At 37.0% G+C, this 23,974-nt stretch overlaps 1 protein-coding gene across 1 annotated transcript in view; it reads left to right on the top strand.

Annotated features, from left to right (window-relative positions):
* The window catches only part of LOC149556582 (ASC1-like protein), a 70,346-nt gene that overhangs the window by 39,541 nt on the left and 6,831 nt on the right, over positions 1–23,974 (top strand). The window lies entirely within an intron of this gene.

Below are 23,974 nucleotides of genomic sequence, written 5' to 3'. Positions count from 1 at the left end.
TTTATGAGATTCCAAATCACCACTAAGAAAAGATTAGAATAAATATATTCCCCATCTAGTATCAAATAATTAACAAGTTTAAAGTGCAATTCAATTATAAAGTCATCATCTGAGGGCATGTCTGGTATAGAAATTATTCATCTTAAGTCATTTATCAATTTTATTTTAAATTATCTGATACACACTCAACAAAATATAATAACAGCACATAAATCAACTAGAACTATTTAGAATTAAGTGGACAGCATCCTGGTCTCTCTCTTTGATGAGCAATGTGGATATCTTTTGCTATTATGGAGGAGCAGTTTGTCTTATCCAAGATCGTTACAACTGTAGAGTGACGATACTTGCCTTAGACAGACATCCTAAAGTATATGTAGCTTTGGATCTGTAGAGCATCATCTTATCAGAATGTTTTAATTGCTGTCTTCAGATTTTGTCATCCATATTGATTGTGTTCCCTTTCACGATTCTAACTGAATTTTTGAGATATATTGTTATTGTGGGGACCACAAGGCTTATACAAGGATATGGCAGATTGCTGTCAATGACATATTGAGGATGTGCTGCAGGTTGCTGGGCATTTAATAGACATATGAAAAGCAGTCGTGTTATGGAAGACATGTTGACATGAGCCAGTCAAATTGATTTTTAAATTTTCTCTCTTTGAAAGGTATCCCTGATTATATATTCATGTTGAGTCTCTTGTTTCAGAGAATTTTTCTGTGTTCTGTAAAAACACTATGGAGCAGTAGAGCGGCTTGCAAAAATAAAATCACAAAATAATCAAATTTGAAATCAGTACAAAATGACGTGCAACCCTTTTATGAGGATATTTCTAATAGCACTCCAATGAAATTGGCAAAGTTTCAGGTCAAAATTCTCTTGGGCTTGGGAGAATTGTAAAACTCGATTTTTCATTGATGAAGTTGTAAAAACAATTAAATCAGGTGTTCTGTTTAATTCAAATGGAATCAGTTTCATGGGCTCTGCTCATATGGTTGTTTTCAACTATTTGTCAAAATTTCGTAACAAAATATTGATTTGGGAAAAAAGCTATGCATCGAACTTCATTTATCAGGTTGGCAGAAATGTGAAGAGATTTTGTGAAGCTTTTGACATTACATATAATTAGCATCAGCAAAATAACAGTCATGTTGATATTATGCCTTAACAATGAATTGCAAGAAGGTAACATAATATATATGTAGATAGTGATTGACATTTGTTCAAGGTCATACTAAACATGACATGGAACTATATCGAAAGTGCTGGTGGGAAAAAATTGTTAACTCCAATATGCCAATGAAGCCTTCTATTATTTGACAACTTTTTATGACCTACCAATCAGCTTCAAACCGCCAAACCATCAATGAAGACAAGAAACATATGATAGTTGGCAGCTCAAAATAGCTTAATAAGTCTTCATACGACATTGATGGTGATGTTTAAGGTACTAGAAGCTTTCCAAAGGCTGATATGGAAAGGGTGACTGACAATCTCTACTTGGAAACTCAATGAAACGAAGTTTACAATCCTTTCCAAAGATATGGATGACAAAGGGAAGCAAAGATTGAACACATGACTATTTTGATTCACTTGATTGATAATTTTGGATAAGGTACTAAATCTACTCAAATTATCAGGCTTTTCACATTAATTGGCAACTTTTTTAAGTTTGGCAACTCCTCCAATTACCCGATAGTGAAACAAGGCTTGACATACTCAAGTTAGTCGGCAACTGCAGAAGGTTTGGAAAGTTTTTCAAATGGCCAATGAGTAGTTATTATAACTACCAAGAAACTAAGCAAAGACATCTTTACCCGCATGAGGTGGAGGCTTTCAAATGTGGTCTGAGCATCCGTCAAAGCTTGATAATCGCAGAGTTCTTACTCCAGTGTTGTGGCTGCAGTTACTGCAGTGGGTACAGATGCAAAGTGTTTACGCATTGACATGGCATGAACTGTTTAAAATTTAAATCACTCAAAGAGATGAGACATCTTGGAATACAACATTGCAAATTACAGAGAATATATTTGTCGAAGACTCTTTAGGAATTAGATAATGAAAATGTAAGTGCAGGTGTGAAATTTCATCCACAACTTCGGCCAGCTTTCTTCTTGCCTAGCTGCAGCCTGTGGAGGAGCAAACAAATGCACACGAGCTGTTTTTGACAAAATGCTTCAAAGAAATGTGATCTCATGGCATGCTGCAACCACAATTTGCAAGATATGCACATGTTGGATGCATTAAAATAAAAATAAAAGTCTTTAGAAACTCGCTCAAATTCATTTGGAGATAGAATACAATTATAGACACACAATATTTGCATAAAGATAGAGATACCAACTTGGGAAAACAAGTCAGTAGGGTATTTTTAGATTTAAGATATCTATTCAACAATTTGAAATCATTTATCCTCCACCATTGTGGTGGCGTTGTGGGGATTACTCGTGATGCTAAATGAAACAATCTGAAAATTAGACTTACACTGTAATAACGCACCAAAATGGGAGTCTTGAAGGAACCAGTCAAAGCTTAAAGAATAGAGGATTTCTGTTGAACATTATAGACAAAATGGTCCATTCAAAAATGGAATCATGAGCATGGTGTGCAACCTGCTTGACATGTCTCCTCAAAGAAATGTGCATGTTTGGTATATCTTTGACTGGTGTATGTTTGAAATTGATCTGTTGAAAAGGCTCTACAATTTTTCAAGAAAATGCAATTGTCAGGCAGGAAGCCAGACACTACAACCTTTGACAGCATTCCCTAATTCTTTGCAACAGCTTGTGGACATGCATCAAAGCATATCAAGTAGAGAGAATTTTATCAGGTATTGTAATTGGGTCTTTTGACAGAATGAATCCTTGTTGATGTTATCAAGTTTTGCGAGAAATCAGAGCTTGGTTGAATGGGCTCAGCCTCTATTAAACCATTCTCCCACAAATGAAAACTTTGAAAGCTCTAGTTGAGATTGAGCTAGAAAATAATTTTGATAAGGATCAGATGCCCCATATGTTGAAAGTTGCAGTTGCATGCATCTTCATTATGCTCAAAGACGACTATGGATTGGACAGGTGGTGCGAGCATTTAAAGGCGTGGATGGTATTATTTCAAAAATATTCAAGGTGAAGAGTTAGAGTTGGTAAATTATTATCAAAATTTAAATAAAGCCTCCAAATCTCCATTTGCATCTCATGTTATGGAAGTGTTGGTTGTTGCTGTTCAAATTCGTATGTTTGAGCATTTTTGCACATCCTTGTGCGAGATATCCACCAGTTCCTATTGTGCAACAAAGAACACAAGGTAGATGCTGCTCAGTGCCAAGAGAGAGCCAAACAAATTATTGACAAACCACATTTCTTCAAGGGCCAAGTTATTAACAAATTTTTGAACCATAGGTTGCAAGAAGACACAATCTTACATTAACTAAAATGATGTCTAGTTCTTTCTTCCCAAAGTTATAAATTTGAAAAATTCTCATTTTGTAAAAGTGACTTGTGTCGCTTATTATAATTACAAATTGGAAAATGGACTTCGTATTCGAAACAACGATGCAAATTATAACTTAGTAAAGTCATTGCATTTCAAGAAGGTAGTCACTAGAAGTAATTACTCAGGTAGTTACTAGAAGTGGTCACTTAGGTGGGTATGCTATATGGTTACCTTAGTAGTTATCCTTATTGGTTACTCTAAGTAGTTATCCTTAGTGGTTACAAGTTATTGACGGGGGGAAGCCTATAAATACAAGGCCATTTGTAATGTAAAGGGACTTTTACAAAGAGGAAAAAACTCTTGAGGATTTTCTAGAGGAGCTTTTATGTCCACACTTTGTACCTAAGGGTTTTTTCACTTGTATATTTTCAAACGAATAATGAACTACTCATTGAGTTTATATGTCCTGAATGTATTCACGAGTTATTAATAATTATTACTAATTTCTTGTATCTTAAATTACTGTCCACTTTATGTATTGGTGGAATCTACTGGTTTCAAGTTCAATGAGCTATGGAATTGATTTGATGAAACACATCATTACTGGATACCTTAATTTGAATGTGCTAGTATTACCTATCTCTTTGTATGGCCAGGTTTGTTGTGCTTCATTCATCATCATTGCATTGTGTGCTGAAACCCCCTTCGTAATTGTTATCAGTTGTGGAATAACATTCAATATTAGAATGACTATCATTGAGGTTCTTGTTATTCAGTTTTCTTGAGTTGCCTTGTCTCCTTTATGTACTTTCAAGTTAAAAGTACTTAAAAACTACAAATACCTTTATCATGCGAGGGAGCTGGCCCTCTCAAATGTAGAGGATGATCGTAAACACCACAATGGTTTGCCCAATTGTTGGCATGGTTGTCACTGCTCCTTGGACAAACAAGGTTAGTTTTGAAGATGAATTTACAGTGACAAATCTGTATACCAATAGGATGGTTGTGTAGTAACTTATTATTCATTCAAGTAAAGGGAGATTTTAGTATGCTCAATATTGACCCGATCAATCTGTTTCTGATTTCTTGTATTCAGAGCTTATAGGTACAGGCAAGCTTCTTATTGTACACCATGCTTACCTTGTGTTATTTTTCTATTTCCCCTCCTTTGACCTTATGCTGAACCCATGTGGTGGCCACTTACATCACAATTGAGCTTGATTACACCCTATATCCTGGTTTGAAGAGCTGCTTGCTTATTTTCTCTCTCTCTCTCTTATTGTCTGGTCCATATCCTTTTAGCAAGCTCTACTTAACAGTCCTTTGTTGATGTTTGATAGCTTCAGTCGGATAGACCGATTATATGTGTTCTTTATATTTGAGATATAAGGTTATTGTTATATGAAAAAAAAAAAAAAAAATTATATATATATATATATATGATTAAATTTGTTATTATATTAAGTATCTGATTAATTTATCTTCACCTTCTTCGTGGACTCCACTGAAAAAGAAGGCAAAGTAAGTTATGTGAAAAGACAAGAAGCGGTGACACAATGATTGGCTTGATCCGGCATTGTATGATAGTGACAATCATCATATATCAAGGTTTATTGAATGTGCAGATCGAACAAAAAAAATGGTAGGAAGTAAAAAGGGTCTATGTGCAGTTAATTCTGGTATCCACGCAGTACAAGGGCCATCCTTGAAGCGGCATAGTGAACATTGTAAGGTGAGGAAAGAACTACGGTCTTTCTTTTTAGTCGTCGAGAAGATAAAACACAGCGATAAGAAAGGCGAGTAAAATTTCTTTTGAACATCGTATTGTTAGTCTAGGCCACACACCATTGTACGTCGCATCCACGTAAACACTCAAGCACAATGAAAATGTTGATTAAAGGCATAAGAAACAACAAAGGAGTTGACGACAAACTCACCTGACAACCTTAGAATGACATGGACAAACTACATACGCTGCTTGGTAATACTGGCCACGTCGGTTGACAAGACCAATAAGGAGACATTATCAAAGCGGGTGTGTATTAGTCAGGCCTAATAGGAAAAGGTTGAATACATGAGGGTGGTCTTCCATTGGCCAATCGATTCCAACGATAGATCTAGATGATGTCAGAATTTTTAAAGAACATCGACAACTTCATAAATGTGAACTCCAAATGCCAACAACAGTCAAAGATTACTTAGCCACCACGTAGTCGACAGTCAACCCCATGGTGAAGGACAATCAAACAAGGTAGAACCCACATACAAGTGGGAAGGTATGTTATTGTACTTTGATAAATATTAGTTTTTATCTAAGTTACTGATTCGGCCTCCTGGAGGTTGGATGCGGAGGCGGATGCAGACGGGTGTCGAAGGCGGATGCGGACGGGTGTTGGAGGCAGATGGGTGTGTTGTGGGTGCAATCCGAATGCCATTCACAGGCACCCGAATGCATCTAGATGCTTGAGACAGGCATCCAAATGCATTCAGGTGCCTATGAGTGGCATGCAAATGACACCCACAGGGCACATGTGAGCATCCATAGGCTTCCTTGCCCAGAAAAGAAAGAAAAACATTTTTAAATATTTTTTTAGCATGTGGCATGGTTCTATTAGGCTAAAATCATGGGTAAAATGAGTAAAATAATTAAACAAATGTAATGAAAGATAAGAGCGATACGATAGATTTGAACAACAATGAGACATTGATGCCTCATAGAACCTTTTTGTGGGTGAAAACTTCAACCAAATAATACTATATGCTGAGTGCTTAAAAATGGCTTACAAAACTGATTCCACAACTCCTTTTGAATTGCACAATAGGTTTCGTTGCAAGGGTTTCTTTTGAGCTGTTGTCTAGGGGTTTTGCATCTAAACAAAATACTTGAAAGAAACAATGTAGATCATGTTTTGATCTTGAAGGTAAGAATACAAGACTGAAATTACTTATCTGATTTCTTTGCGTACACGTACTCTCTCTCTCTCTCTCTCTCTATATATATATATATATACACACGCATCCACATCCCCCCCCCACCAAAAAAAAATTCCACATCCCGTATCCGCTTCCCACATCTGCTTTGGAATTTGCATCCAAATCGGTTACTTAGGTTTTTATAAGATATGATATTTTTATCATGATAAAATATAAGGAAAAAAAAAAAAAATATATATATATATATATATATATATATATATATATATATATATAAAATGTGTATTATTGTTACATATAATGAATTGGTAATATAAATATAATTTTTACAAAATTTGATAAGAAATTAATAAATATAAGTGAATATATATAGCTTAATATATATATATATATAAGCATATGATTAAATTAGATATTTATCTATATTATATTGGAATGATCTTATATTTATTAGCTTTGAACATTTTATTTATCTAATCAACTGTAGTCTCTCCCTTATTTGCATTTCTATACGAGCTTTGCCTTGATCTTTTCCGAGGATGCTCTTGTAGGAAAGGGAGGATAGATATCAGATCTAGAGGGAGTCTGGCACTTCATCAGAGGCAACCTTGAAAGAGAGGGAGCAGATAGAGGATATGATCTAGTCAACCATAGGTGATCTCTATTATATTGATTTAGAGGGAGTAAACCATGTTGAGGTGGATTATCCAATGATTAAAAAATTGTAGTAGTCGAGGGCTGTGATTTATGAATATAATTCGTGACTATGTGATTTTAATGGGCCTACCCCCTATGTACATCATGAGGAAGTGATGACTTCCAAATAATGTGACTTATATTTGTAGAATTTACTGTAAGGTGACGATCTTACAATAACTTGTATTGCGAGATTGAACAAATTGAGTATATGGTGAATGTGAGATAGAACTGCTAAGTTTGAGAAAGATATTAAACATAGTCGGACATGCTAAAGGGTAAAGGCAGCGACTAAATATGGAAACATTGATAAATGCCAAGTCATCTAAGATTGACAATAACATTATGGTGATGAGGTAGCTACACATGTAAGATAGAAGAGATATGAATAAAACAAGTTAGTGGTGCTTGGAAGAACAATAGAAAGAAATTAAATAAAAGGGCAATTGAATTATAAATAGGCGAAATTATTAAAGAAGATATGCACAAAATAAATAGGAGAACTTTTAAGTAAAGGAGCACCATTAAGATATAAGTGGTATATGGATTAAATATTATTTGTAAGGGAATATATATTATGTTAGAGAGTATCCCGTACCTAATTTTAATAGAGAGAAATCTGAAACATCTTTTGTTTACAACATTTGACATTCTAAGTGGAGTTTGAAAATGAAGAGTGATTCTCAAGTGGGAATATTGCAAGGGTCGCAGAGGTGTACAATCTTGGAGGCATTATCTGATGACTCATGAGATATGTATTTTTGTTATCTTCGTTACTACTCTTATTTATTTTTTAGTTACCTTAGATTATTGTATGTGGCATAATATGTTGAAAATATAGATTAATAACATATATATGGAAAATTGAATACATGCACATATGTTCAAAAGCATGTATTTAAATTAGGTATTATCTATATTTTATTGGAATAATATTATAATTATGTAAAATTACTTTTTTGTATTTCAATATGTACTATAAGAGCTATGTGCCTTGATCTTTTCCTCTAACAATGTTATAGCAGGAAGAAGGAGATTGAGATTTAGAGGGAGACTAACATTTCGTTAAAGGCAACTTTGAAAGAGAGGGAGCAGATAGAGAATTTGATTCAGACAACTTCCGGTGATCTTGGTCATATTGATTCAAAGGGAGTAAACCAAACTGAGATGGATTCTCTGGTGATCAATAAATTGTAGTAGTCAAGAGGACTGTGATTCATGAATACATCTCATGACTACGTGATTTTAATGGACCTACCCTCTGTGTACATCATGAGGAAGTGATGACTTCCAAATGATGTCACTTGTATTTGCATAAGTTATTGTAAGGTGACGATCTTGCAATTACTTGTATTATGAATCAAATAGACTAAGTATATGATGAATGTCTTTCATTTTAACATTTTGGAAGGCCATTACTCAAAGAGTATTTGGTGAATATAATTGATATTCTGGGAGGCCAATACTCTTGCTATCAAATGTGATATCAAACCTTATTTTGAGTATTTTGTGAATGTCATTGATATTCTAAGAGGCCAATACTCTTGATATTAGATGTGATATCAAAACCTTTTAAGTACTTGGTGAATATCATTGATATTCTTGGAGACCACTACTCTTGATATCAGATGTGATATCAAAACCTTTTGAGTATTCGGTGAATATGATGAGTTGATATTCTGGAAGACCAATACTCATGATATCAAATGCGATATCAAATTGTGGAAATCTTCTGAGATATCCTTAAAATTGTTATTTGTAATATTACGTTGAAGTAATATTTATTCTTATGTGGTTATCCTTCTAAGCTAAGAGGGAGTGTTGATGTTTGATAGCTTCAGTTAGATAAACCTATTATATATGTGTTCTTTATATTTGAGAATAAGGTTATTGTTATATGAGAATTGGACATGTCTATTCATGGCCTATTTTCTTCATATAGATCTAAGAGTATGTTGCATTTGGAACACACGTACCTAATAAGACAGTGCTTATTACATTTGCAGCAGATCCCAAAAATTTAACATACTTTCCATACACATTTTAGCAGTGAGGAAGGATCTTTCATACGTATTGCATTCTTTGTCCGAGGGCTTCTTGCACAGCCTTCTACCGATAAACTAATGCATTCCTGAAATTAATTTTCGCATTTAGTCTGTCTAGATATCTGCTCTTTATGGGGTGTTAAGGAGCAGTTTCTCATTCATCTCTTTATTAGTGTTTCTTTTGTGTTTTCTGTGGTAGTACACTAGTAGTGTTATTTATATTTGCACCAGTAAGATAATTTGGCTCCAATTGTCTAAATTTTATAATGTTTTTTGCTTTGATTTTTCTATCTTTTGTCTCTATCAAAGAATTATCAAGTAATTCTAATTTGTTAGGGAACCCAAAACATCATTCAATGAAGGGTGTTATTCTGCATGATTCTTGATGTTCAAAGAAGTGTCAAGTGATCCACTAGCAACTAATAAGATTTCTGACTTATGTTCTTGTGGTTTTTTTCTCATTGATTTGTCCCTTATTATTGGAGAACCATGTAAATACATCTTTAGAATTTCTTATGTGGTTGTCAAGGGAGTACCTAGGGATGAGATCCCTTTGGGAATAATTACAAAATGTACCTTTGGTTCAATATGACAAAGGAAGCCCCCTTATTGTTAAGGACTAACGCTATCATCCTTACTGGCACCTTTGAAGCTCTTCTTGATGTTTTTGCTTACAGTGGTGCCATGCTCGTTTTTGGGGATCAAAAGAGAGTGAGACAGAACTTTGACTATGTTGTAGTGCTTAGCCGAGCACTTGAAAAATTCAACTTTCGTGTAACTTGTACTTTGAAAAGATTAAGGTCACGAGTTTATGTATTTTTTCCCTAGATATTATATATTTGCGGTTTGTAAGGAATTTTGAGCCTGTATTTCACATTGCAAAAATAAATATATTATTAGGCCCTTACCATTGGAATACATTTGTTGGAGGGCATAAAATAAGCCCAAGAAAAAGACATTAATGGGCATAAATCAGTATTTTCCTTAAGTGCATTTAGAAATTGCACAACAAAGTGACAAGAGTACACAAGATTTTAAATTAGGCACTTGAGGAGATATCTTCTAGATATAGATAGCAGTAGACTAGTAGAAACAATTTGGATTGCTTCCTCCCTGTATTTTATGCCTTATTCATGATCCATTAGGGTCCGTTTAGTTACTGGAATTTGTAAATACAGAAAAATAGCTTTTAGAATATTGGTTGGAACCATTTGGTTCCCTTGGAAGATGAGTGGGAATATATTTCAGCAATTTAAATGCATTCTTATTAAATTAATACAAAAACAAATTGGGAAGATTTTATAGCGGGGTATGAAGATTTGTTGTGGGCCATCACATTTTGCTTGCTTCTACTGAAAAGTGGTCTGCAACCTTGCAACCATTTCTTTTGTTGAAGCCACATTATAACACTCCAGTGAGGAAAATTGAAAAATGGAGTGGACAGGAAAATTTCTGTTTTGAGGATCGAAAATGTATGGGAGAAATCAATGCAGTCTGCTACAGAAGACAATCAGAGCAGAATAGAAGTGGACTCTTTCTAAGCAGCTGAATGAAATGCAATAGAGCTGGCTTTTGGGGTCGAGCAAGCAAAAGAAAAATAAATATGTGGATCTTGGGTGTGTAGTTGTGAGCCACAAGATTATGAAACGGTTTCTCTGGACCTTTGTCTCGGTCACCACTGTTTTTGCTCTAGCCATCACCATTGCCAAGATTGGTCAAGAGATGCGGCTGGATATCTTACATATTTGTACAGGAAAATAAATAAAAAAGGAGAAAAAAATCACAATCTCTATTGCCCGGCCTTGTTCATCAATGACAAAAATATGCTGAAATCAAGTTGCAGATTTGGGGGAAAAGTAATGGCGAAACCCTAATTCTTCATTATGATTGATTGTTGGCACTGCTGTTTCAGCCGAATATGATATGTGAATGTCACACAAGAGGTAATAACATGGATCCGAAACATCTGCCACACCATACCCATCGAGTCTGGATAATAATACAGGAGGAATTTGGGCTAAATCGAATTAGAGTCTGGCCAAGTATGGAAGACAAACTGGGATTGCAGACATGAAAGACTGCTGCCAAAACACCACCACGTGGAACCTCCAATTCCAATGTCTCCTTTATAAAATTTGATTTATAAAAAAGTGGAATTGGAATTGGTTTTCCAATTCCACTTTTTTGTGTGGAAGATTGTTATGCTCATTTTGGACAAAAATAGAGAATGGAAATTCTAATTTTAGTTTTCTTTTTTGAAAACATACAAGGAATATGGGTATTGGAAAATTCCAATTCTTGTAAACAACCGAGCCCTAAGGGTCCGTTTGGTTGTTGGAATAGGCCTGAAATAGGAGTATACAAATTCATAATTTTTTCTAATTCTCTGTTTAGGTGTGTTAAATTAGAATTGGAATACATATCTGTATCCTCATTTTGACCCAAAATAAGGATTTGTTGTTTCCATCAAAATAGCTATTATTGAAATAGGCCATTTCTATTCCCATTCATTTTTTTCATATTTAATTAATTTTTGATGTCTGTGAGTTGCATTTTAGATTTTTGGCATATGATAGCTTTAGCAGCCAGGTCGTTTTCCTCCATTTTCATGTGCACGCAACTTTTCCAGCAACCAAACGGGCACAAATCGATTTGTCAAGAACGGTTTCAGAAGGTTTTTAATCAGTCAGCTTAGCTTCTATTTCGGAGTCTATTCTTTGCCCTCCTAAATACGACATTTTAAAGTAGTACCAGTCAGCTTGGATGCTACCCATTGACACACTCCACTCAGTTTCATTTACCCTAGTCCTCTGTACACAAATCATCCAAATTACCATTTAATATAAGGACACAAGCACAAATTTACATTTTTAATTTTCCTTGATCGATTCGCTTGTGCAAATTAGCCATAGATGAGGAGTATGATGTGATTGTGCTGGGAACCGACCTTAAAGAATGCAAAATCAGCGGCCTTCTTTCTGTCGACGGCTCAAGCTATGTTCACTCTTTTAATAAATAAATGAATATAAATTATTCAAAAAATTAATTTGGAAAAATAATAAATTTAAACAAATTTATTATTTTTAAATAAAATAAAATATAAATTTAATCTTTATCCCTATTCCACTTTTCCACAACCAAACATGAGATTTACATATCCCCGACCAAATTCCAGGTAAACCAAATGGGGTTTGGAATTGCTTTTGTTGATTCCCATTCCCATCCCCATTCCTATCCCATTCCCCATTCTAATTCTCCAATTCCTATTCCAGCAACCAAATGGGCCCTAAAGGGAAAAAAAAATTAACTAAAAATATATATATATATATATATATATATGCAGCTTTCACTAAGCATATGTGTGACTGTGGTCTAATGGATGCAGAGTTTCAACATCATCATCTAGGATTCTATGTAGCTACTGTTATAAGAGTTGGGAGCAGTTACAAGACATTGCAGTTTGCTGAGATATCCCTTTGGATGTTGAAACCAATATGTGAAAAATCTTTTTAAAGATATGGCAATACATGTTTGTGCCGGGCATGTTAGAGTCAATATGATCAGGATTGTGATTGTATAAAACATCCAGTGCAGTTCTAAATGGCATGCAAGGCTCGAAGTGCAAGCTTCTTACAAGAAGTGCAAGAAACATAAAAAACAGCCAGGTGCTATCATGATCAGATTTGCATTTCAGTAATGATAGGTTTGTGTAAGAAAAACTTGCCCAAGTTATATTATAGGATTACATGTAGCTAATCCTGTAATAGAATTCCCTGTGGTTACTAATTAAAGGTGGCCAAAAAAGCTTCTTCACCAAAGTAACAGTGGGCAGCAGGAGTGGATGTGCCATTTTGAATTTTAGAGTTAGTTATTGTTTCATGGGAGCTTCAAGGGAGGCATCTGAGGTAGTAGATGGTGATTTCGAAGCAAATGAAGAGGATGGAGATGAGTTTGATAGCTAGGATGTGCCCAAGCTTGGTTCCTTGGCTTGATGGAAGTTTTTTTTTGCCACGTTTTGCTTCTTTGCAGTGTGTGGCCGTGGAGTGCTTGAATGCCAGTGTTTGGGTGGTGTTGCTCGTTTCTAGAGACCCTTTGTCATCCTTTCCCTGGCCGTCCCTTGCTACTATTGTCTATGGGGTTGTTAGAGAGTAGTTATGGTGGGATTTTTTTGGTGTTCTATGGCTAGGAGCCTTGTTCTTTGTCTGCGATGATGGGGTTTCGGTTTTCCTTGCCTGTCAGAGGTTTTTGGCTGTCTTGTGAGGGGGATATTCTTTCACCTATTTTATTTTATGCTTCATGGGCTTTCCTTTGCCTACATTGGGTGTTTGTGGAGGTTAGCGATGGTTTGGAATTGTTTGGGATTTGGTGGTTTCTTGGCATTTTGTTTGCTTCCCTTTTGGGTCGTTGGTTTGTCTCTTTGGGTTGTAGGGCTTCTTTTTTCCTATCTGTGACTTTTGGGTGGTTCGTGGTTTGCTACTCTCTTCTATTGTTCTCTTTGGAGGCTTGGGTTCTCTGTTATTTCCGCTTTCTGTGGTTCCCCTTTGTGGGTGTGGCGGCTTTTGCTTCATAGAGAAGCTTCTGTGCTTTTGTTCCTATTTCTTTCCTAATGTTCCTGTTGAGCAAGTTTTGGTTTTGGTGTTGGTTTTTGGTGACTCCCTTTAAGTGGTGTTCGTTTTGTTTTTCGTGGAGCGTTTGTACCTTTTGGTCAGACATGTTGGAAATTTTAAAGGTTCCATCCTGGCCTTGTGTGGTTTTTGCCTGGAGGTTTGGTTTGGGGCCGGTTTGCCCTTCTTGGAGCCTTATGCTTTTTCATTTCTCTTTTCTTGTGGACTCCTTCCATTTCTTGGTTGTCGTCCTATGATAATCCTATTGAGGTGGAGCGTCCCTTATTAAAGTGAGGTTTTCCAATCTTGTTGTGACCTTGTTGTGGCTTGTGGTGCAACATTCTTCCTCTTCTATGAGTCCTATTGAGGCAGAGGCATATTCTATTGAGGTGAAGATTGTCGTTGTGGGAGAGGATGTTGGTTGCTTCTTGCAAGTTGACCTAGCTGTTGGCAGTCTAGATGCAGGAGTCTACCGTGAGTTCCCTTCTCGAATGGTTCATCTTAGCTGCTCTTGTAGAGGTTTTTATTTCCCTATTGAGGTGGGAATGAGTGTTGTAGTTGAGATGTACATTTTTGGTGGGATTTCTCGTTGTAGCTTCGCCAATTTGGTTGTGGGTGCCTGTTTAAAACCCTCTTTGCTGGTTTGCGTAACCTGTAAAAACCCCACTTGCTCCTTCTCAGCTGATTTGGTTGGAACGTTTTTCCATGTTTGGACTGGTTGTTGAAATTTATTCTGTTGTCCAATTTTCTTAAGGTTGTGGGTTACTTGTTAAAGGAAATTGTAAATTAGTTATGCAGTTATAAACAGTTTGAAAACTAGAGATTATGTTGTATCATTTAAAAGGCATTATATAGTGAAGGATACAAATAAGGTAGTAAATGATGTGTTCTTGAGCAGAAAACAAATATTATTCTGAGACAGTTGCATTGTATACACACAAAAGTGAAACCCAAGTTTTCAGTTTACTCATCAATATTATTCCTCTCCAGGCTGTTAGTTATTGAGGTTGTGGAGCCTTTCAAAACCCCTTGTGTGGTTGTGGGAACCACATCAAAACCCATGGTGGTGTGGGGAGCCTTCCAAAACCCCATAGTTTAAAGCTAGTGTATGATCAATCTTGTGAGCTGGTTTGTGGTGATGTTTTTTGGAGCCATGATAAAGCCCTATGTTTTGGTTTCCCCTTCAAAATCTGCCTTTCCCATAATAAAAGATATATGAAGTTGACTACTAATAGAAACATGGCAGCGATAAACATAAGCTAAAATAATTAAACACAAACAATACAGTGTTTCCTTATTTATTCAATCACAGTCTACACACTTATATGATTTTCATATCATATACTATCTAAAACCCCCTAAAACAACTCTCCTAAATATATGACCTGTACAACAATAATATAATTGCGTACACCTGGTATTTTAACACACTATAGTAATATTGTCTCTCAACAATTTAATGTTAATGTACATAAGTCTAACAGGCCTTATAATTTTTTGCATCCTATGATGATGCAATAATCCTAACACTAACATTTACATGAACACTAATTTTCAACACCCCCCCTTAGTGTGAATGTGGAAGAAAGTATAACACAATACTTGATGACCACATTCCATACTAAAGATATGGATTAACACATCTACACAAGATATTACATTAAGAATGGATAGTGATAAACACATCTATTCAAATCAAGGTCATGAAAAGGGACACATTTGCTCACAACAATTACGATTGGAGACAGACACATCCAAGCATAAACATCAACTCGTGTGACTGGGGACAAATACTTTAATCACTTACATCATCTTGTGAATGGGGACAAACACATCTACTCACATGCAACCAAGAAATGTGATTGGGGACGTACACATCCAATCACAATATAAAGCTTGAACACCAAGTCCTTGCTGTCGTGTATGTAGTCATGTAATAAACTTTCTTAAATCGGGTCAAAAAAATCAACACTAGTGCTGATGGTGTTTTTTTCAAACACTTGGTGAACGGTTTTTTCTGTACTAACTAGGGAGCCATTTTAAAAATACCACTTCTCATACATCCATGCCCGGGTTTAAGATACTTGAATGAGACAGGAGTCCGATACAAGTCAAGATTCAGAACAAGAAGATTATACAGACATCCTGTTCACAAATCTGTTTGAGACTATGAAAGAGATAGTAACTGGTTTTAAATCTCTATGTTTGTAAAGGTGAAAACAATCTCACTAATACAAAATGGGAGAATGATGAATGAACCTGGAGATAGACGCTGGTACTAATCTGCCTTGTGATTTGAGGGCGGGGGAGCTACTGCAGCCTGTCTTCACAGTTTTAAATGCAAATCTGGAAACAACTTCCCTTGGGGTTGAACAACAGATAGTGCTACTTCCAACTACCCGAATTAGTATCATCTTGTGCTAATAGTGGATTCCTCGTGCTCAACAAATCTTCAGTTGCAGACCCGAAATACCAGTTCTGAGAGTTCCGACTGTTACAGTTGATATTGTGGGAGTTCAATACTTGCCTGTGCAATATTCTTAGAAGTCTTAGGCGACTTATCAATCCAACACTGCTACCTGACTACTGTCCCAACAGACGCTTGCATACCCGTCACAACTGGAGGTGATCGTTCACGTATCTTCCTGCAGATGTATTCTGGAATACTGCCCATTCATTCCCTTATATGCGATACCACTGTGACAGAATGCGATAATGGGAGAGGTGCTGAAGGATTATATGAGTTCCAACTTCACGTAATGAACTAACAATGCGGCAACTCTCTCCAGTATGGACAGCGTTCAGCTATTCTGCCCTCTGCCCAAGGAATTAAACAAGTCAATTAGCATTTAATGCTTGCGAATTCTCAAGTACTGACCTGTGTGTTCCTGCCGTTTAGAGTAACTCCATTTACTGCCAACTTCCAAGATATTCAATAGAATTCTTAATACTGATATATAATGTGAATGCCAACAATATTCTGGGAGCTACCAGATTCTGTTGACTTCAATCCCTAATCAGTTATGAACTGAGATTTCTTAAAATTTCCAAGTGTTAAACCAGACCTTAGTTCTGAAACACCATTTGAAAGCCAAGTTTGTGTCTAGCTCCACTTTTTTCTCAAGGGTTTTCGTCCTTTAGAATTTACCAAGTCACGTCAAAGCAACCTTTTTGGATTTGTTTGACATCATATATTCGTTGTGTCTTTTGCAAGACCGAGCCTCTTATTTATAACCTCAAAACGAGGAAAGAGTGTTGGAATAAGAAATGTGGGATAAAACACCAATTTCGTCTTCTAGTCATTTAAGTCACTTTATAAAGTGAATGTCTTAATAAAACATAAAGTAACTTTATTAATGTACTTTAAGACATTAAATGACGAACTTAAGACAAATCTTCCCTTGTGACTTGCAAGCATTTCGACTGTTAATGCCGTTAATCTATCTGGATGTGGAGATAGATTAACTAGGCACCAAAAGAACTAGCACAAAAGAGGGGACATGATAGTCCTCCCTTCCCGGGATTGCTTGCCCTCAAGCAATCTCAGTGCTGGATGCTGTAAAATAGACTCACCTTCCCAAGTGGCGTCTTCATACGGTAAATCCTTCTAGCGAACTAGGTATTCACTGACAAATCTGTTTGCAGCTTCTTTTCCGTGGTCTCAATCATCTTTGTCGGCTCCAAAACAAGTCTACCCTCCTCATCAAGTGGAGGCAAGCCTTTTGACGGTATAATCTACTAACCAATTGCCTTCTTGAGGCATGAGACGTGAAACACATTGTGGATTCAACTGTCACCAGTTAAATACAACTCATAAGCAGCCTCACCAATCCTCTTGGTGATGCAATAAGGTCCGTAAAATCTGGGCTTAAGCTTCTCTGACCCTCTTTTCTTTAGGGAGCTCTGTCTATATGGTTGGAGACGAAGATAAACCATGTCACCTATCTCGAAGCTCCGTTTTGTACAATGTCGATCAACATATAACTTTTGTTGGTTCTGCACTTGCTGAATATTATCTCTAAGAGATCTGAGAATATCCTGTTGATCCTAGACCCAATCTTTGGCTAAGGGAGCCCTGCTGTCCTATAAAGCCAAATAAATGAAAGAGAGAGGTTCGTAGCCATAAAGAGCACGAAAAGAAGTCATTCGAATAGACATATGATATATAGAGTTATAGCAATACTCCCCCAAATACAATCACTTAACCCAAGCTCTTTGCTGACCTGCAATGTAGTTTCTCAAATACTCTTCCACCCATTTATTCACTATTTTGGTTTGACCATCCATCTATGGGTGATAGCTAGTACTAGGAGTCAACTCTGTACCTGTCAATCTAAAAACCTCTTGCCAAAAGGTGCTAAGAAACTTGCTGTCCCTATCACTCACAATAGTCCTGGGTAATCCACGAAGACAAAAAACCTCTTGAAATAACAACTCGGCGACCTGAGAGGCTGACCAGTCCGCCGCAATAGCAAAGAAGTGCGCAAACTTAGTGAATTTGTCTACCACCACAAAAATGCAATCTCTACCTTGGACCCTCGGCAACCGTGTGATAAAATCCGTGGAGATACTCTCCCACCTTTGAGCTGGAATAGGGAGAGGCTGAAGTGAACCTGCTAGAAAGCCCTGTTCTGACTTGTTCTGTTAACAAGTCTGGCACTCTCTAACATGCTGCAATACATCGTCCTTTAGCCCCTTCTAAGATAATTTTTCTCTAATTTACCTGCAGGTTTTGAAAAAACCTGCGTGACCTGTTGAAGGTGCATCATGTATTGTGTGCATAATATCTCTTTTAAGTTTAGATTCTAGTACTAGGTAGATTCGATTCTTATAATATATAATATCATTCATTACTCTATACTGATCATCCTAAAGTATACCATCCACAATCTGACATGCGTGAGTATTTTTAGAATACTCCATTAACAGCTGGGATCTCCAATTTGTTGAAATCTCGGAAATGGTACAAAACTCTATCACTGGGGGTCTTTGGGAAAGTGCATCAGCAACTATATTATTTTTTCCTTTGACATATTCAATGTCAAAATCATATGCTTGGACCTTGCTGACCCATTTCTGCTATCTCTCGTTCAGCTTCTTTTGTTCCAGGAAGTAACGTAAACTGTTATGATCAATCTTCATTGTAAATTTACTTCCCACCAAGTATTGTCTAAACTTGGCTAAGGCGTGCCTTATGGCCAGCATCTCTTTATCATATGTTGAATATAATAGCTCGCTGCCCCTAAGTTTCTTGCTCTCAAAAGCTATGGGATGACGGTCCTGCATCAAAACTGCCCCGATTCCGCTCCCCGAAGCATCACACTTCAAAACAAAGGGTCTAGAAAAATTAAGAAGTGCCAAAACTGGGCATGTGCTCATCACCTGTTTCAGTCTATCAAAGACTGCCTCTGAATCCTCTGTCCATCTAAATGCCCCTTTCAGTGTCAAATCGGTAAGGGAGGTTGCTACTTAGGAAAAACCTTTGGCGAATCGCCTGTAATAAGAACAAAGGCCAAGGAAGCCTCACAACTCAAATCTCTTGGTGATGGCCAATCAAGGAATGCTTGTATCTTTTCCTGATGTACCTTTACTCCCTCTGCACCAATTACGTGACCCAGATAGAGAATCTCAGTTAATTCAAATTCGCACTTAGACTCCTTTGCGAATAAAGAGTGTTCTTCCATGAGGCTGAGGATCTCATCTAGGTGTTGCAAATGTTCCTCCCAAGTCCTGCTAAAGATCAATATATCATCAAAGAAAACCAACACACTCTTTCATGGTTGCTTTTTGAAGATGTGCTTCATGCATGACCGAAAAGTGGGTGGTGCGTTAGTGAGCCCAAATGTCATCACCAAAAACTCATAGTGTCTGTAGTGGCATCTAAAAGCTGTCTTATGCACATCCTCCTCTCGGACCTGTATTTGATGGTATCTTGATTGAAGATCTATCTTCGAGAAATAAACAACTCCATGAAGCTCATCCAGTAACTCATCAATGCAGGGAATCAGATACCTGTTTTTAATGGTTGTCTTATTAAGGGCGCGGTAGTCAATACACATCTGAAGGGTGCCATCCTTCTTAACCAACACCACTGAAGAGGCAAAATAGCTGAAACTAGGCCTGATATGTCCCATATCTATAGTTCCTTAATCATCTTTTCTATCTCTTCCTTGTAATGCCTGGGGTGACAATAAGGAGTGGTAATGGCGGGTTTGGCACCCTCCTCTAGCTCAATTATATGCTCAAACCCTCTATCTGGTGGAATGCCTAGGGGTAAATCTTCAAATACCCTCTTGTGCTTGTCAAGCACCGTTTGGATGTTAGAATGGTGCTGCTGTCCTGTATCTCGTGTCTCCTTAGAAGAGACGAAACATTGTGTCGCCCATTTGATATCATCATGCCTCAAAATGGCTTCCAACTTGTGAGCTATTATCAACCTGGGTCCATTATCTGGTATGGCCTTTAGGACTATCAATCGATCACCCTGTAAGAATTCCAATTGCATTGTCTCATGATCAAATGTGTACCTGAGGAGAATCCTTAATCACTTTCTACTCAGAATGGCGTCCAACCCATCCAAATCAACAACATAAAAATCAGTCTCTAAAAGATAATCATCAAACTGTATCTGAAGATTGAATACTTTCTCTGTGCAACTCAAAACTTCCCCACCTGCTACTTTTACTTCGAACTCTTGTATGCCGACTGTCTGCAATCCTCTCTTAGATACCATCTGTGTGTTGATGAAATTATGGGATGCTTCTGTATCCAAAAGGCAAGCAATGCATTGTCCTCGAACAACACCCTGAAAGGGTGACATGCTAGATCACTAGAAAGGGTGGCTATAACAGGAGGCTGTTCGGTAGCAATTTTCTTCTTTTTATCTTTAAGGGGCTGCTCCTCAACCTCTTCCTCCTTGCTGTCCTCAATATCACTACCTTCTTGCTGCTCTCCTTCATCCTCTGAAAGAACCTCAACATAGTGAATCTTGCCTTTACCAAGGCATCTGTGATTAGGAGTCCAAGGTTCCCTACAAGTGAAGCACAATTTCTTCCTCTTAAGTTCATTACGTGTCTCAAAATCCAATCTGGGAGGATTTGGTTTTTGCTGGTTTTTGTTCCCTTGGGACGATGTAGACCCTTTATAGGGTTTCTTTGGAGGCTACAGTAGCGAAGAAGGTGAATCCAAATTATGGGTGATTTTAATTGCATCATCCAAGGTGTTTTAATAAGGATGTGTTTTGCATTTTCATATTTGATTTTTACTTTCTTTCCTTTTTTTCTTATGAGAATCATTTCAAGTGTCCTATTAATCAGATTTGTATTACATTGCTTGGTGCCTGAAGTTTTTACTACACAAAGTAATTGGTAAAATATTTGATGTATTAACAAATGATAAAGAGATCATTATAAAGATTTTACAAATATACAAAATAGAAAGTTTCTAATAAGAAACTTAAGAAGATTGTAAACATGATTTTATCTACAAATAATTAAATATAGTACATAATTGACCATTAAAGTAATAACATTTTAATATTCTAATACCCTCGCTAAATGGTCAATCTGTCCACACGACCAAGTTGTTTCCTGAATTGAACAAACTTATCTGGACCAAGAGGCTTGGTGAAAATGTCTGTAGTCTCATTTGCTGTTGGAATATACTATGACTGAACAGTCCTGTCTTCAACCAACTGCTGAATGTTATAACAATGAATGCCTACATGTTTGATTCTTTCATGGAAGACTAGGTTCTAGCAAGTTTGTACTCTGTGATTATCAATGAGCAAGAGGGTCAGGCCTTCTTGAGATAAATGCATATATACTAGCATTTGATGAAGCCAAATTGCCTCACAAGCTGCCTTAACAAGTCCTCAATGTTCTGCTTCTGTGGAGGAGAGTGATATTGCATGTTGCTTCTAACTAGTCCAGGTGATTGCATTAGATCTCAAACTAAACACCTATATAGAAGTTGATGTTGTTGGACTAACCGCTTACGTTCTCCTTTGGGATTTGTGACATGGCTTAACCACCTCGTGTGTTTTGCAAGTCTAGTGGTTGTATCAGGCATTGATAGGTCGATCTTTTGGTGCAACACAAACCTATTTTGTAACAAGTGGTATCAGAGCTTGGTCACAAGTTTGAATCCCTTGGGAAACTTTGAAGGGGGATTGTTGGACTAACCACCAACGTTACCCTTCGAGATTCATGACATGGCTTAATCGTCTCCTGTGTTCTATAAGTCTAGTGGTTGTATCAGACATTGATAGGTCGATCTTTTGGTGCAACAACAAACATAGCTTGTAACAGATGTCTATGATCAATCGAACTTGCCCAATCTGAATCTGTGAACCCACTAAGTTTGGAATCATGACTCCTAGTGTAAAGAAGTCCATAATCAGAGGTGCCGCCATTCTTTGACTGAGAAATAAAGATCCTGCCATAAGTCTGCCTACGAAAAAATGGAGAAACCTCAAATCTTTCATATCAAAAATCCATGCATAGGTCTTGTTTGATTTTTGCAATCAAATGTGCTGAATTGCCAAAAATGGTCAAGTCATCCACTTAGACAACAAGAAAGAAAATATCATCACCAAAGCATTTTATATACACATTACTATTGGGACATGCTAAAAACCATGAGAAACCAAGTACTAATCAATTTTGATGTACCACGCTCAAGGGGCTTGTTTGGAATCTACAAACTCGGTGTTCTTTGCAGGCAACCTTGAAACCGGGAGGTTGCATCATGTAGACTTCTTGTTGAACTCACCATTGAGGTAGGCACTTTTAACATCCATTTGATGGACTTTCCATCCGAACTGGGCTGCAATGGGAAGGTGGCAAATTGTACTCAACTTGGCAGTAGGAGCAAAAGTCTCCTCATAGTCAATGCCTTCCCACTCTGTGAACCCTTGAGCAACTAATTTGGCCTTATATTTATTTGAGGTACCATTTGCATGATACTTAACCTTATAGACCCATTTGCAGCTAATGGATTTCTTCCCTGGAAAAAGATCAGAGATAAGCCAGGTGTGATTCTTCAAAAGCCACTGATATTCTGCATACATAGCCTCTTCCCACTTTGCAATCCCTTTTGTCTCTTTGAATGTCTTAGGCTCATAAATACTATGAAGGTTGGCCATGAGAGCATAGTTAACTGAATTTCGCTGCTTGCCCCTATTTCTAGAAAATCTACCCTCAATGAGCTCATCAAGACAAAGATCACTGATAGTCTTAGCCCACCATTTAGGCCGAAGAGTAGATGTGCTAACATTAGGAGGAATAAATGAAGGTGGAATATGTTCTACAACAGGTAGACGATTAGCATCATCCGGAGGAAAGTTAGGTATTGCATCCTTAAATTTAGATTTTGCATCATCCCTCCTATTAGATGGACCTAATAGAAGACGAACACACAAATCAGAGGCCTTCAAAGGCTGATCCTCAAAATGTTGTTGAAACAAGGAAAATGGTCCTTTTTCTTCATCAAAGACATCTTGACTGAAGAAAAGACGATTAGTGTCCACCTTAATCATTCAATATGTCTTATGGTTGTTACTATATCCTATTAACATGAGCTTTTGATTCTTGGATTCCAACGAGCCAAATACTTTCAAATGATTGATCCTAGCTTTGCAACCAATTGGGGCTTCCTCAGGAGTCTTCCCCTTAACAACATGTGTGATAGACCTATTGAGGAGATAAACCACAATAAATAATGCTTCTGCCCAATATTTCTTAGGAACATTTCTATGCTCCATCATAGGCTTGGCCATTTCTATAATGGTGTGGTTGCGACATTCTACAATGCTGTTCCATTGAGGGGTGTATGGTGTGTGGTTAACTAATGTTTAATGTCATGTGTATTACACAAAGTGGAGAAAGCAGTAGAACAACCCCCCTCCAGAACTAAGAAATATATTAGAACAACTAGACTCTTTTTTTACTAAGGCCTTAAATATGTGAAATACAATAAACATCTCTAATTTTTGTCTAAGAAAGTACACCCACAATTTTCTACGGAAATCATCAACAAGAAGTAAGAAATACTTGCACCAAGGAACATAAGGAGTTTACATTGGACTACATACATCAACATGGACCAACTATACTACCTTAAGGGCTCTGCACGAATCACCATCCTTGAACGACGTCTTGTGTTGCTTTCCAACCTGACAAGCTCCACAAACTCGCTGATTTTGAGTTTGAATTTCTTGGAGGCCAAGTACTAAATCACCTCGAACAAGCTGAGTAA

The sequence above is a fragment of the Cupressus sempervirens genome, chromosome 5 (assembly GCF_028749045.1).
Source record: "Cupressus sempervirens isolate cs-2001-9-10 chromosome 5, ASM2874904v1, whole genome shotgun sequence".
In the NCBI taxonomy this organism is placed as follows: Eukaryota; Viridiplantae; Streptophyta; class Pinopsida; order Cupressales; family Cupressaceae; genus Cupressus; species Cupressus sempervirens.
The sequence above is the reverse complement of the archived record's forward strand: the minus strand, read 5'-3'. Positions and strand labels throughout refer to the sequence as shown.